Consider the following 13,421-nt stretch of genomic DNA (forward strand, 5'->3'; position numbering starts at 1 on the left):
GTTCACCTCTATAATCGGATCATCAAAATCAGACAAGAAGAAGCCACACGGTGAACCAACATCAAAGCCACCAGTTGAACCAACACAGGTTGAAATATCTGACTTGGCGCATTCATTACGATTCTCAGTGCCAAGCAGAACATCTTTGTCTGTGAGATGCTCATTTGGGCCTTGAATCATATCAGTTGCAGCAGCTTGATCATCTTCAGAGTTAATAGCAGGTTCAGCTAATTCATTGCCGCAGATTGAAACATCCTTCAGCTTCTTAGAATTTGCTGACTTATTCTTCAGGCAGCAGAGAACAAACTCTTTCTTCTGATTGGGATTAGGACCCACACCCAGTTTGGCAAGTTCAGCTTTGGTGAGAGAATACTCATGCATGACATACTTGGTCTTCTTGGCTTGGGGCCCACGACCTTCGGAGAAAGGCAAAATCCTCTTATTACCAATCACAGCTTGGGATTGTTCAGCCTTGATCTCACGAACATTGCCTGTGCTTTTATAAAAGCCCTCATCTGTGGTCCTGTTGCAGCGATCTCTTTTGGAGTTCTTGTAATCAGGTTTGTTGAAGAAGACCGCTGAAATGCAACGCAAGCAAAGTATTGGAAATTTGAAACCAACCCAAGTCTTTGAAGTGCTCAACAACAGAGCAGCTAAACAAGATGATAAATTTAAGCATACAACAAAATAATACTTTAGAAATGAGAAATGGGTAGTGAATGCAACAACAACAGAACCGATCAAGATCATAACTTTATAAATAAACAAACACATAACAAAAATGGGTAGTGAAGAAAAAGTGAGAGAGATTAATGGGTTACCAGGCAGATCACGAGGCTCACGCTTGCAGACATGATCAATTACAGGGATGAAGTCCCTGAATTCTGAGTCCTTCCCCTCTATTTTGTTCGTCAAGTAGCCAACCAGTTCCTCTTCGGTGGGAGAGAAGAACTTAACCCCGGGTACACCTTTCTTCCCTGAAACTCCTTCACCTGTTGCGCCGCCTCCGCCGCCTCCGCCGCCTCCGCCGCCTCCGCCGCCTCCGCCGCCTCCGCCGCCTCCGCCGCCTCCGCCGCCTCCGCCGCCTCCGCCGCCTCCGCCGCCTCCGCCGCCTCCGCCGCCTCCGCCGCTCATCTTTCCTCCTGAAGCAACATGATCAAAGCCACAGCCAGGAGAAGCTGCCGCGGCAGCGGTGCTATGATCAGAAACCGAGACCATCAGAGTTGGAACCAGATGCTGCTGCTCAGCCCTAAGAAGAAGAGCCTCCAAAGCAACCCAGGTAGCACGGGCGGAGATAGAACCCTCCAGAGTAGCAACAACAAAGTGGCTGAGGGAGCCATTGATCAAAGAAAGCACAAACTGGTCCATCTGAATCCAGTAGTCATAAGCGGGATTGGTCGTGTTGGTGGGTTTCCCGTCGGCGTCGAGAAGAAAGGCGGGAGGACACGTGGCGGTACCGTCGACGAAAGACATCAGGCCGTTGCTGTTGAGGAAAGGAATGATCTGCGCCAACCAAAGGGGGTACTTTGTAGGATCCAATTTCGCTGTGAGCGGCGGCAGTGCAGGCACTGGCTTGTCAGCAGCAGCAGCAGCAGAGGCAGAGCTGGAAGAAGATCCAGTGGTTGCAGCCATGGCCATGACAGAAAATGGAAGAAAGCCTGCAGGAGGAGGAGACACCAAGAAAAAAGGAGATTTTGGGCAAGTAAGCATCAGAGTGGAAGTAACTTGTATTTAATTGATTAGAAAAAAAGACTAATTTTGACTGGTGTTTTTAAAAAAAAATTTTAAACGTTATATTTTGACAGGTCTTTGATCTGCGCTTACCAAACAAGCTTACCTGAGTCAGTGGAAGTGGGTCCCATTCAGTCCTTCCCGCGTTTTTTATTATTATTATTATTATTGTATTTTACATTTGTTTCTGTTCTTTTCAACGAATCTTTCAAGGAATCTTTATCCACCCCTCTTGTAGTAATTTTCTTTTCTTCATTTTCTCATTGATTTTTGAGGGGAAAACAAATACAATCCAGAGATTTCAGGAACATTCTAGACTCTTTGTTCATTAAAATATTATTATTTGGGATGTTAAGAATCTATGTAAACTATAAAATGGGTTGAGTTTATAGTTTAGATTTAATTATTGGCAATCATTTTTTAAGTTGTTTTGAGTTTTTACCTTCATTACATTTTGTTAGTTTCATTCTGTTTCCGCTTTAGTCCAATCCATTAATTCAATTGATTTTTCTATCTATTTTAGTGCGTACCTTCTTGTTTGAAAATTTCAATTTTAATTAAAATGAGTTTTGGGTTTTTGAAGAACATTTTTTGGAGTTCTAAATTTATTTTCAAATTTTCATATGATAGAGTGATCCAACTTCAAACTTTTGTTAGGTATTGGTCTTGAAAGTTTGGAAGTTGTATGTCAAAGTTTGAAAACAAAATTACAAGTTTATTATGTGTATTTTGGCCATTTATGATTAAAACCCATTAATGCAAAGTTCAATTTGAAGAATTTTAAATGCATTTCATATCTCTTTTTTTTAAAAAAAAAAATTCAGAAAAGGAAGTTGCAAATAGAAACCTCTCGAGGACGCCAACCCAAACAGGTCAAAATAAAAGATGAAAGAGCAAGAAAGAGGCAGCTCATGCTCCCACAAATTGGACGGGGAAAGCCCACGGCCCAAATTCGCAAGAGCATTAAAGTTGGCCTCCCTAAACACATGATTCACATAAACCTCCTTACAAAAGGAGCACTAAATTGATATCTTGAGAACTTGAATACTCCAAGGAACTGATGCAGCTTTGTTTACACAGTCAATGATTAGCTTGGAATCCCCTTCAATGAGAACCTTCTTCCAGTCAAACAATATGGGTAGAATATTTTCAGGTTGTATTTCATTCTCCGAAATGAGGTATTTATAATACAAGGTTACAAACCCTAGCAGGGTTATACTAGAAAATAAGATAAAGTCCTAATTACATAAAATCTATACAAAAGGGAAATAAATAGAATCCTAATATACTAGGAAGTAAATCTCCTAATTACACTAGGATCTTGCTAACACTTCCCCTCAAGTTGGAGCAAAGATGTCGCACATGCCCAACTTGTCAAGCGAGTTGAGGAAGAAACAGTTTTTGTAAGGACATCGGCTAATTGATACTCAGAACTGACGAACGAGAAGGAAACAATCTTTGCATCCAACTTCTCTTTAATGAAATTTCGATCAATCTCCACATGCTTTGTACGATCATGTTGCACCAGGTTATGGGCAATTGCAATTGCAGCCTTATTGTCACAATATAAATCCATAGGTTTCTGTGGCCCAAAACCAAGATCTCTCAACAATTACCTCAACCATAGTAACTCACATATGCCTTGAGCCATCCCACGATACTTGGCTTCAGCATTAGATCGAGACACCACCTTTTGTTTCTTACTTCTCCAAGTAACAAGATTACCACCTACAAACATGAAATACCCAGACGTAGAACGTCTATCAGTGGCTGAACCAGCCCAATCAGCATATGTATACCCTTCCACATCTGTATGACCATATTTGCAAAACATTAACCCTTTGCCAGGAGTTACTTTCAGATATCTCAAAATGTGCATCACAGCACCCATATAATCTTCACTAGGAGAATGCATAAACTGACTCACTACACTCACTGCATATGCAATATCAGGACGTGTATGTGCTAAATAAATCAATTTCCCCACAAGTCATTGATAACGCTCTTTATATGTAGGGACTTGATCAGGATACAACCCCAACTTATGATTCTGTTCACTAGGGGTATTAATTGGTTTACAATCCAACATTCCAGTCTCTGCAAGTAAATCCAAATACACTTTCTTTGTGACAGAAAGATACCATGTTTAGATCTAGCAACTTCAATCCTAAGAAAGTACTTCAAATCACCCAATGACTTCATCTCAAACTCGGAAGCCAGATACTTCTAAAGATTTTGCATTTATGCCTGATCATCTCCAGTCACAATCATATCCTCAACATAAATAATTAAAGCTGTCAATTTACCTTTATGACTCTTTAGAAACAAAGTATGGTCTGAGTTACTTTGCACATACCCAAATTTCTTCATAGATGCTGCAAATCTCCCAAACCACGCTCTTGGAGACTGCTTCAATCCATATAAGGACTTCCGCAGCTTACACACAACACTCTCCTTAGAGGTTACAGGAATACCAGGAGGGAGATCCATGTAAATCTCCTCTTGGAGGTCACCATGTAGAAACGCATTTTTGACATCGAATTGCAATAAGGGCCAGTAACAATTAGCAGCCAGGGACAATAGTACACGCACAGTATTGAGCTTTGCCACCGGAGCAAAGGTTTCCAAATAATCCACTACATAGGTCTGAGTGTAACCCTTTGCTACCAATCTAGCCTTGTAACGGTCAATGGAACCATTAGCCTTATGCTTCAAAGTAAACACTCATCTGCATCCAACAACTTTGTTCTATCATGGTAAAGGAACTAAATCCCACGTTTTATTCTTGTTCAAGGCATCCATTTCAACATTCATGGCATCCATCCATTTGGGGTTAGATAAAGCATCCTGCAACTTAGTTGGCACACATACACTAGATAATTTGCACAAATATGATGCATATGACTTGGACAAACGATGAGTTGACACATAATGGCTAATGAGATATTTAGACTTGGCATGTATATCAGGAGAATATTGTACTTTAGGTTTCCCACGAGTAATTCATGGGGGTAACTGATAAGTTGACACAGATAGATCATTAGAAATTACCTCACTTGATTCACTATCATGAGTAGATTGGGGCACTGGCAAGGTAGGGGGGGTATCGCATCGAACTCATCCATACAAGAATCATTGTCACTATTTTCAGATATAGGCGACTGGTCGCTTGCTTCAATGCCACCGATAGTTTCAACACCGACAGTACTTGCTTCATCTCCAGATATGGGCGACCGGTCAAGTTCCAAAGGCCAACCGGTCATTTCTTCACAGAGACCACATGTTTCATCTTCATATATGGGTGACTAGTCGCTTGCTTCAGTGCGACCGATCGTTTCCTTTCTGAGAGCAGTATCTTCAAACACATCATTCTCTAATTCAAGTTCTAGATTCTCCAATCCAAGACTCTCAAATTCACTCCCCCTCTCCCCCTGAATTGGAGAGGAGGGAGATGAGGGAGAGAGATAATAGGACACTTCTTCATGGAAAGTCACGTCCAAAGTAACATGCACCTTCTGGGTAGGTGAATGATAGCCATTATAACCATTCTGAGTAGAAGAGTAACCAATAAAGACACATCGTAGAGCACAAGGATCAAGGTTACTCCGTTGATGAGAGTAGACATGAACATAGGCAACACACCCAAAAATTTTATGAGGCAATTTGGAGACGGAGACAGGGGAAACATGGTCACCAAACACATCATGCGGAGTCTTGAAATCAAGAACCCGGCTAGGAGTACGATTAATTAAATAGGCAGCAGATAGAATAGCATGCCCCCAAAGATGATGGGGAACAGAGATATCCAATATGAGTGAGCGGGCAACTTCAAGCAATTGTCAGTTCTTTCTTCCAGACACACCATTTTGTTGAGGGGTAAAAGGGGTTATCGTTTGGTGAATAATACCTTGAGCACGAAAGAAAGACACCAGAGTATTATTCACATATTCGCCTCCGTTATCAGTCCGGAATAATTTGACCTGAGCATGAAACTGAGTAGACACCATAGTACAAAACTCTGGAAGGATGGAAGCAACATCATTTTTATTTTTCAGCAAGAAAACCCAAGTGAGTCGGGTACAATCATTAATAAATGTGACGAACCAACGAAATCCATTTGAAGTAACGCGAGCTGGACCCCACACATCAGAATGCACTAAATCAAAAGGCTTAGCAGCTTTACTGTCACTCAAAGGAGACACAGTGCGATGACTTTTGGCCAAAATACATGTCTCACACTTAAAACTGGACTCATCACAAGAGTGGAATAAAGATGGAGACACACGCTTAAGGTAGCCAGATGATGGGTGTCCCAAGCGACGATGCCATAACCAAATTTACTGTTTGTCTTTGACACTGCAACTTTGAACAGTATTAACGACATGATCACAAACTGCTGCATAAGGCAATGTCAAATAATATAACCCCCCTATCCGTTTACCATGCCCAATCGTCTCGTGAGTCTTAAGATCCTGAAAAGAGCAATGTGTATGATAGACAGTAGCAGAAACAGTAAGTGTATCAAGTAATCGACCAACATATAACAAGTTACAATGAATATTGGGAACTAATAACGCACGAGACAAAGATAGAGTAGGAGTGAGAGAGATTGTACCCTCGCTAGTAATTGGAGAGGGCAAGCCATTAGCACTAGTTATGTATGGGTCACGAGTGTTACTAGACAACTTATCAAAAAATTTAGCATCATAAGTCATATGATCAGAAGCACCAGTATCAATTATCCAAGTATTTGAGCCATTACCTGGAATAGAGTAAGAAACACGCAAATTTGCAGAAGCAGCAACAACAGTAGCAACAATAGAGTTATCACCCATGATTGCAGCAGAAACTTAATAGATCACGGGCAGAGTTTACAACGGAACAAGAAGAAGCACAAATACGGCAGATACACGAAGATAGGCACGAAGACAGTAGAGGCACGAACACGACAGAGTACACAGCGGAACACAGCAAAGGCACAAATACGGCAGATGCACGAAGACAGGCACGAACACAGTAGAGGCACGAACACGACAACACAACACACAAACCCAAGAGGGCACACATGACACAGGTAGAAAATATATATATATATATATATATATAGGGCTAGAACACGGGTGGGCACAAAACACAAGTCACCAGAAAAGTTGGCTCTGATGCCAAGTCAAACAATATGGGTAGAATATTTTTAGGTTGTATTTCATTCTCCGAAAGGAGGTATTTATAATACAAGGTTACAAACCCTAGCAGAGTTATACTAGAAAATAAGATAAAGTCCTAATTACATAAAATCTATACAAAAGGGAAATAAATATAAACCTAATATACTAAGAAGTAAATCTCCTAATTACACTATGATCTCGCTAACACTTCCAACCTCGATGGATCACATAGGCTAGCTCATCCCTAAGGGCAAGACATTCAGCCACTGTAATTGTTATAGCTTCTCCAAAACATTGGAAGGGGAGGGGGGGGGGGGGTGTTGAAATATGAAATGAGAATATGTTAATAAATAAAGGTATACTGGTGATTTACCTTCTGAACTTGAACCTCACTTTCAATTAGCCCCCTATCCTTTTTTTTTAGAAAATTAAGGATATGAACTATTTTTTTTGGCCAATTTCCCCCATGCCGTCTAAATTCGTAACATTTCATCCAATTTGCCGTTAAATATGAGGGTAAAATAGTCATTTTGTACGTTAAAAATAAATAAATAATGAAAAATAAAATAAATAATGGAAAATTGAAATAATAATCTTAAAATAAAAACTGAAAACTCTCTCTCTCTCTCTCTCTCTCTCTCTCTCTCTCTCTTCCTTCTTCTTCCTCTTCTTCTTCTTCTTTTCTCTTCCCTCTGTCTCCGTCTTCTTCTCTATGTCTGTTTGTCGTGAAGTCGTCGCCGTCGTCGAGCCTAGATCTTGCAGCCGCCGTCATCGAGCCTTTATCTCTCCCTTGCTTCTTCTCCTTTGGCTAAACCCAAAACCGTGGGACTTGGGGGCAAGGGTTAGGGATGGGTTTCGGCTGGGGCTTGGAATAGATCTCGCGTGGGGATGGATTTCGGCTCGGGTTAGGGTTTAGGGTTGCTGAAGGAGATATAGATGGGGGAAGGGGTTGGCAATAGAGGTGTCAAACGGGCCGTGCTGGGCCGGCCAGTCCCATTTAAACTCGTGCTTTTAACATTTTCGTGCCGTGCCAGGCCGACCCATTTAATTTATCGGGCCGTGCCGTGCCGGCCCATTTAATAAAATCATTGATCTCGGCCCGGTCCAAAGCCCATGTCCATATTCAAACGGGCCGGGCCGGGCTCCTGCCGTGCCCGTGCTCGTGCTCGTGCCATACTCGGGCCCAAGAACCAACCCATTTAATTTGATTTTTTTTCACTTGATTTTTTTTTCCACTAGATAATTCAAATTATAAACATTAAAAATATCATTTGAGGCAAGAAATTATGAACTATTTGAAAACATTAATCAATCAAACATCCAAACAATATGAAGGGGCGGAGGGCAAAAAGTGTCCAACTCCACAAAGTCCACTTGAACTTTTCATCTTTAAACAACTTATTATTTTATATGTGAAGAAATGTTTTGCTTTGATTATAGGAGAAACGTATATGTCATATGTATTGATTAGATATCAAGTCCAATGTTGTTTAATTAATTTGTAGTTGATATGTTTAATTAACTAAGGACCCAAGTAATTTCCCTAAAATGAAAGACATCAAATATATGTTTATGAAATTTTTTTTTTAAACATATAAACAATTATTGCATTTTTACTTTTTGAGAAAAAAAAAAAAAAAAAAAAAGCTAAATGGGCCGTGCTTGGGCTCGTGCCTGGGCTCGTGCCGTGCTTAAAGCGGGCTTGGGCCAAGCCCGGCCCAGTCCATTGGACCTATTTCTTGATCCCGGCCCGGCCCAAGTTTTCGTGCTGTGCCGAGCACGGCCCATTAATATTCGTGCTCGTGCCGTGCCGTGCCTCATTTAAACGGGCTGGGCTCGTGCCGTGCTGGGCCGGCCCGTCCCGTTTGACACCTCTAGTTGGCAATGGGGTTGCTGGGGAAGGGCAGTGGCGACAGGTTTGGTTAATTCTTTTTTTTTTTTTTTTTTTTTCTTTTCTGGTTGTTGTTGTTGTCAATTTTCCTATTTTTCTAGGTTTGTGGGTTTGTGGTTACTAGCTAGGGTTTGTGGGGGAAGGGGGTTGGCAATGGGGTTGCTGGGGAAGGGCAGTGGCGACAGGTTTGGTTCATTCGGTTTTTTTTTTTTTTTTTCTGGTTGTTGTTGTTGTTGTCAATTTTCCTATTTTTCTAGGTTTGTGGGTTTGTGGCTGCTGGCTAGGGTTTGTGGGTTTGTGGGGGAAGGGGGTTGGCAATGGGGTTGCTGGGGAAGGGCAGTGGCGACAAGTTTGGTTCTGTTTGTGCCTAATAAATTATGGTCGTACACTGATCGAAGGGACTTCCTTTCTCGGCCCTAGCACCTACTCATGAACAAAAACGCGGCGTTCCGTCAGGTGTTTGCCTTCTTCAAAGCAAAGGAAAAACGGCGAAGGCATAATCATCTCGGCCTCGACCACGGCATTGCAGGCCGAGGCCGAAGGACGAAAAAGACACTGCCAAAGATATTAGAAACAGATCGCCACGTGGCAGCCGGGGCCCACACTTCATTTAATGAAGTAACGCCTCTGATTAGCAAACCCACTGGCTGCAAAGAGGCATTTAATGCACGAGGGAAGAGGGGAAGTGACTAACGTCAGGATTTGACGACAAATCAGAGTGGTTAAGCGCAGACATTCTTACAAAAAATTCTTACAGCTTGAGAGATTAGGTTATCAGCTATCATAGCATTAAATGCGTCTCCACGGCCAGAGGCCCAGAACCCACGATCAGGGCGGCGGCCGAGATTTACCAGGATTTATGGGGTCACACCTCCATGCTTTACGGTCCCAAATGTCGATTGGAGTACCCACTTGTTCTGATCAGGCTCCACCACGTAGATTTTCAGCCTCGATTACTCCTCCAAGAGCTCTTCCTATAAATACCAAGCTCAAGCTACATTCAAAGGGTTCAAACACCAAACCAAAAGCCTCCCACGGAGCAAATTATATTTTCCTGTAATGCACTTTCAATACCTTTACTTGCTTTCCTAGGAGTAGTGTTAGATTGTAAGGAAAATTCATTCATCAATATATCATACGACCCTTGATTTTCAAGGCGTTGGAGCACCATCTCTGTTACTCTCTCATTCACCACATATATCATAAGACCGTCGCTCCCTGAGCAACGCGCCGGAGCACCGCCCAAAACCCACCATCAACACCACCATTAAACGGCCTTGTAGCTCAGACTGTGAACCTGACGGCCGAGATTAGTTCCTCTCTCGGTCACAATCGTTTGATTAGGAGTCGAACTCAAACAGGCGCACCACTTAACCATTTCATCCACATCACCATCCCGACGCACGGTAGACCGTGCTGGCACGCCCGCGCACAACCGCACCGCATCCAAAAGAAGGACGTCACGTGTTAACGCATATCCCCTCGGCCCGGAGCTCCAGGCCGTGAGATTTGCGCAGCCAACAGGTTCATTCGTTTTTTTTTTTTTCTGGTTGTTGTTGTTGTTGTCAATTTTCCTATTTTTCTAGGTTTGTGTGTTTGTGGTTGCTGGCTAGGGTTTGTGGGTTTGTGGGGGAAGGGGGTTGGCAATGGGGTTGCTGGGGAAGGGGAGTGGCGACAGGTTTGGTTCATTCATTTTTTTTTTTCTGGTTGTTTTGTTGTTGTTGTCAATTTTCCTATTTTCTAGGTTTGTGGGTTTGTGGTTACTGGCTAGGGTTTGTGGGTTTGTGGGGGAGGGGTGGTCATGGGAGAATTGGGGGCATCTCATTGTACTAGAATTTTTTTTCTTTTTCTTTTTTTCTTTTTTTGGGTCTATTTTCGTGTTTTTCTTCAATATTTTTCCAAAAAAATAAAATTTTAAAATAATTTAACTGAAAATTGAATGAAATGTTGCAGATTTAGACGGCAGGGGGGAAATTGGCGGAAAAAAAATAGTTCATATCCTTAATTTTCTAACAAAAAAGGATAGGGGGCTAATTGAAACTAAGGTACAAGTTCGGGGTGCAAATCACTAGTATACCCTAACAAATAATAACACACAAAATTCCATTCAACACTGAAAGGTTCTTAATATACAAAATTGACAAAGATACAGTGCACAAGGGCCGAAGGAATGCTGCACAGGACCGCAACATTTGATATAGGCCAATTGCAAAAACAAAATCAACAACATTTACAAGGATACCAATCATAATAATACAGTTTTACAATGATTGTAGGGGTTGGTTGTTTCTGCTTGAAGGTGATAGGTTTTAAACCAATCATAATCATGCAGTTTTACACTGATTGTAATTAATACTCCATTTAGGAAGGAATCTCAAACTTCCATACCAATAACCATAACGTCACATTAGCGTCTGGTCACTGTATTATATATCGAGACTCCAGCAGCCATGTAGAAGCAGATCCTGTATAATGCCACTTCCAGAACAATAGAGTGCGGAACGAAAGCCTGAGTATATGGCTAGAGCTAGAACTTGGGAACGAAAGCCTGAGAATAAGGCTACAGCAAGAAATTGGGAACGAAAGCCTAAGAATAAGGCTAGAGCTAGAACTTGGAATCAAAATATTATGCCATGCCCCATCCGCGACTTGCTTAATGGTTTCAAGGAGGTGCTTCCATTAACATCAAAAGAACCCTATTGTCACCTGCTTCGAACTGTATACTTCCAGGACTTGGTTTTCAGGTGAAGAGAGCAATACAATACTCTGCACCTTCCCTAACCTGCAAACAGAGTTACAGAAATCACATTAGTGAAAAGAGGAAATAGCCTCCTCAAAACTTCAAACAAGTGCTTTTATTTACCGTGAGAAAGCCATAAAGGCTTCTCTTCATGTTTTCAATTGAAAGTCTCTCACCTTGTCTTGTGATACAGCTTTGCAGTCGGATTCTTCTCGGAGCACCTCCTATGTGTGAAGACATGAATGGATGCTGCTTGGTATTGAGTGTGCTATGATAAAGAGATTACACTATATGAAGAGAATTGCTATGAGAAATATTTGTGCTTCTGTTGACAGGAGAGACGTGATCTCCAAAGTACTGCTTTTGAGAAAAGAAATCTAATTTGTTTTGTAGATGAGGGTGATGTGCTACCCTTCCAAGACCTCTTGTGGTTTACTGATGCTCTCCTATAACTAAAATGTTGCACTATCTATGTTGCAGCAGCTAATGCAGAATAAAACTTTTACCCATCCATGGAGTAATTCAGTGTTCCTTTCAACAAAAGCTCTCCTATAACTAAAATGTTGCAGCAGCTAATGCAGAATAAAACCTCTACCCATCCATGGAGTAATTCAGTGTTCCTTTCACTTCTTACTCCACTATCGCTATCATAGACTCCTCCCCATGGCTCCGGTAGATTAGAGTCACTGAAAGTAGTGTATGTTGTTTCTTCACAGGATAATAATCCTGGTCACCAATGAAATTATTTAAGAACTGTGGGAAAAGAATCGTAAACTCCAGATTATCCGGAGACTACGACTCACCACTGCATGTCAATATAGTTATTGGCATGCATAACATCTCCCAGTTCTGTGTTCCTTGGCGACAGCAGTGTGTAATCCTGTGGCCGAAATGGATGAAGGAATGCCCAGATTTTCTTCTGGCTGAAGGTAAGCCTGGATTAAGAAACATCACAAGCAAGCGTTAAGATTGGATGTACTTCTTGTGATCCATATTGAGAAGTTCATACAAAAATATTAAATAAAATTGAAAGAGCATGCTCATTCTCACCACTGAACTAACTGATTCATTGTGATCATTGGTTGAAATATTATAAACCTGGGTTAAGAATCATAACAAGCAAGCACTAAGTTTGGATGCAATTCTTGTGCTCCATATTAAAAAAGTTCATATGAGAAAAAAATAATTCGAAGAGCATGCTCATTCTCACCTCTGAAAATCTTTCATCAGTAGCCCCATTTTGAACACTATAAGCGGTGTTGCTAACCGGTTCATAGTGATAATTAGTTGAAATGTTATTCCCAGTTGGAGATAGCTGCTTACTGCAGTCATCATTATAGAGACTGGGAACATTTCCCTGCTTGGTGCATAATGCTGACGGCAGTGTGGAGGAGCAGTAATTTTGTGGCTGAGATGGGGGTGGTGGCTGATGTGGGTGAGGTGCGGGTGGTGGCTGATGGTGGTGAGGTGGGTTCCCAGTTGGAGATAGTTGCTTACTGCAGTCATCATTACAGAGACTGGGAACATTTCCCTGCTTGGTGCATAATGCTGACGGCAGTGTGGAGGAGCAGTATTTTTGTGGCTGAGATGGGGGTGGTGGCTGATGTGACTGAGGTGCGGGTGGTGGCTGATGTGGGTGAGGTGGGGGAGGTGGCTGATGCGGGTGAGATGGGTGTGGTGGCTGATGTGGCTGATCAGCCCAGAACGGCTGCATTAAAAAACACAGACAAGCAAGAGTCAAGTCCATAAATTTACACATTTATGTACTCTTTATGCTTAGTTTTTGTAGGAGAATTTGATTTAAAAGGGACTTATTACTTTATTTTCTCAATTTTCAGCTTTCCAGAGCAAGTAATTGGTTTTCAACAGAAATACGACTTTTTGGTGGAGTTTT

The 13,421-nt window shown here is 41.8% G+C and overlaps 1 protein-coding gene across 7 annotated transcripts in view; it reads right to left on the reverse strand.

Moving 5' to 3' along the window:
• Positions 1 to 13,421, reverse strand: part of LOC110746340 (uncharacterized) — a 31,459-nt gene that overhangs the window by 4,481 nt on the left and 13,557 nt on the right. Inside the window, exons 5-8 of one of the 7 annotated variants that reach the window (XR_015833954.1) lie at positions 12,738 to 13,235; positions 12,578 to 12,625; positions 11,704 to 12,462; positions 10,681 to 11,569 (exon numbers count right to left, since the gene is read on the reverse strand). The exons of 5 other annotated variants lie outside the window; for them this stretch is intronic. The gene's annotated coding sequence lies outside the window, so the exon portion shown is untranslated. Of the gene's footprint in view, positions 1 to 10,680; positions 11,570 to 11,703; positions 12,463 to 12,577; positions 12,626 to 12,737; positions 13,236 to 13,421 lie in introns of those variants that run through there. One more of the 7 variants, XR_015833955.1, reaches the window with a different exon arrangement.

Source organism: Prunus avium, chromosome 2 (genome assembly GCF_965620075.1).
Source record: "Prunus avium chromosome 2, drPruAviu1.hap1.1, whole genome shotgun sequence".
NCBI classification, from domain to species: domain Eukaryota; kingdom Viridiplantae; phylum Streptophyta; class Magnoliopsida; order Rosales; family Rosaceae; genus Prunus; species Prunus avium.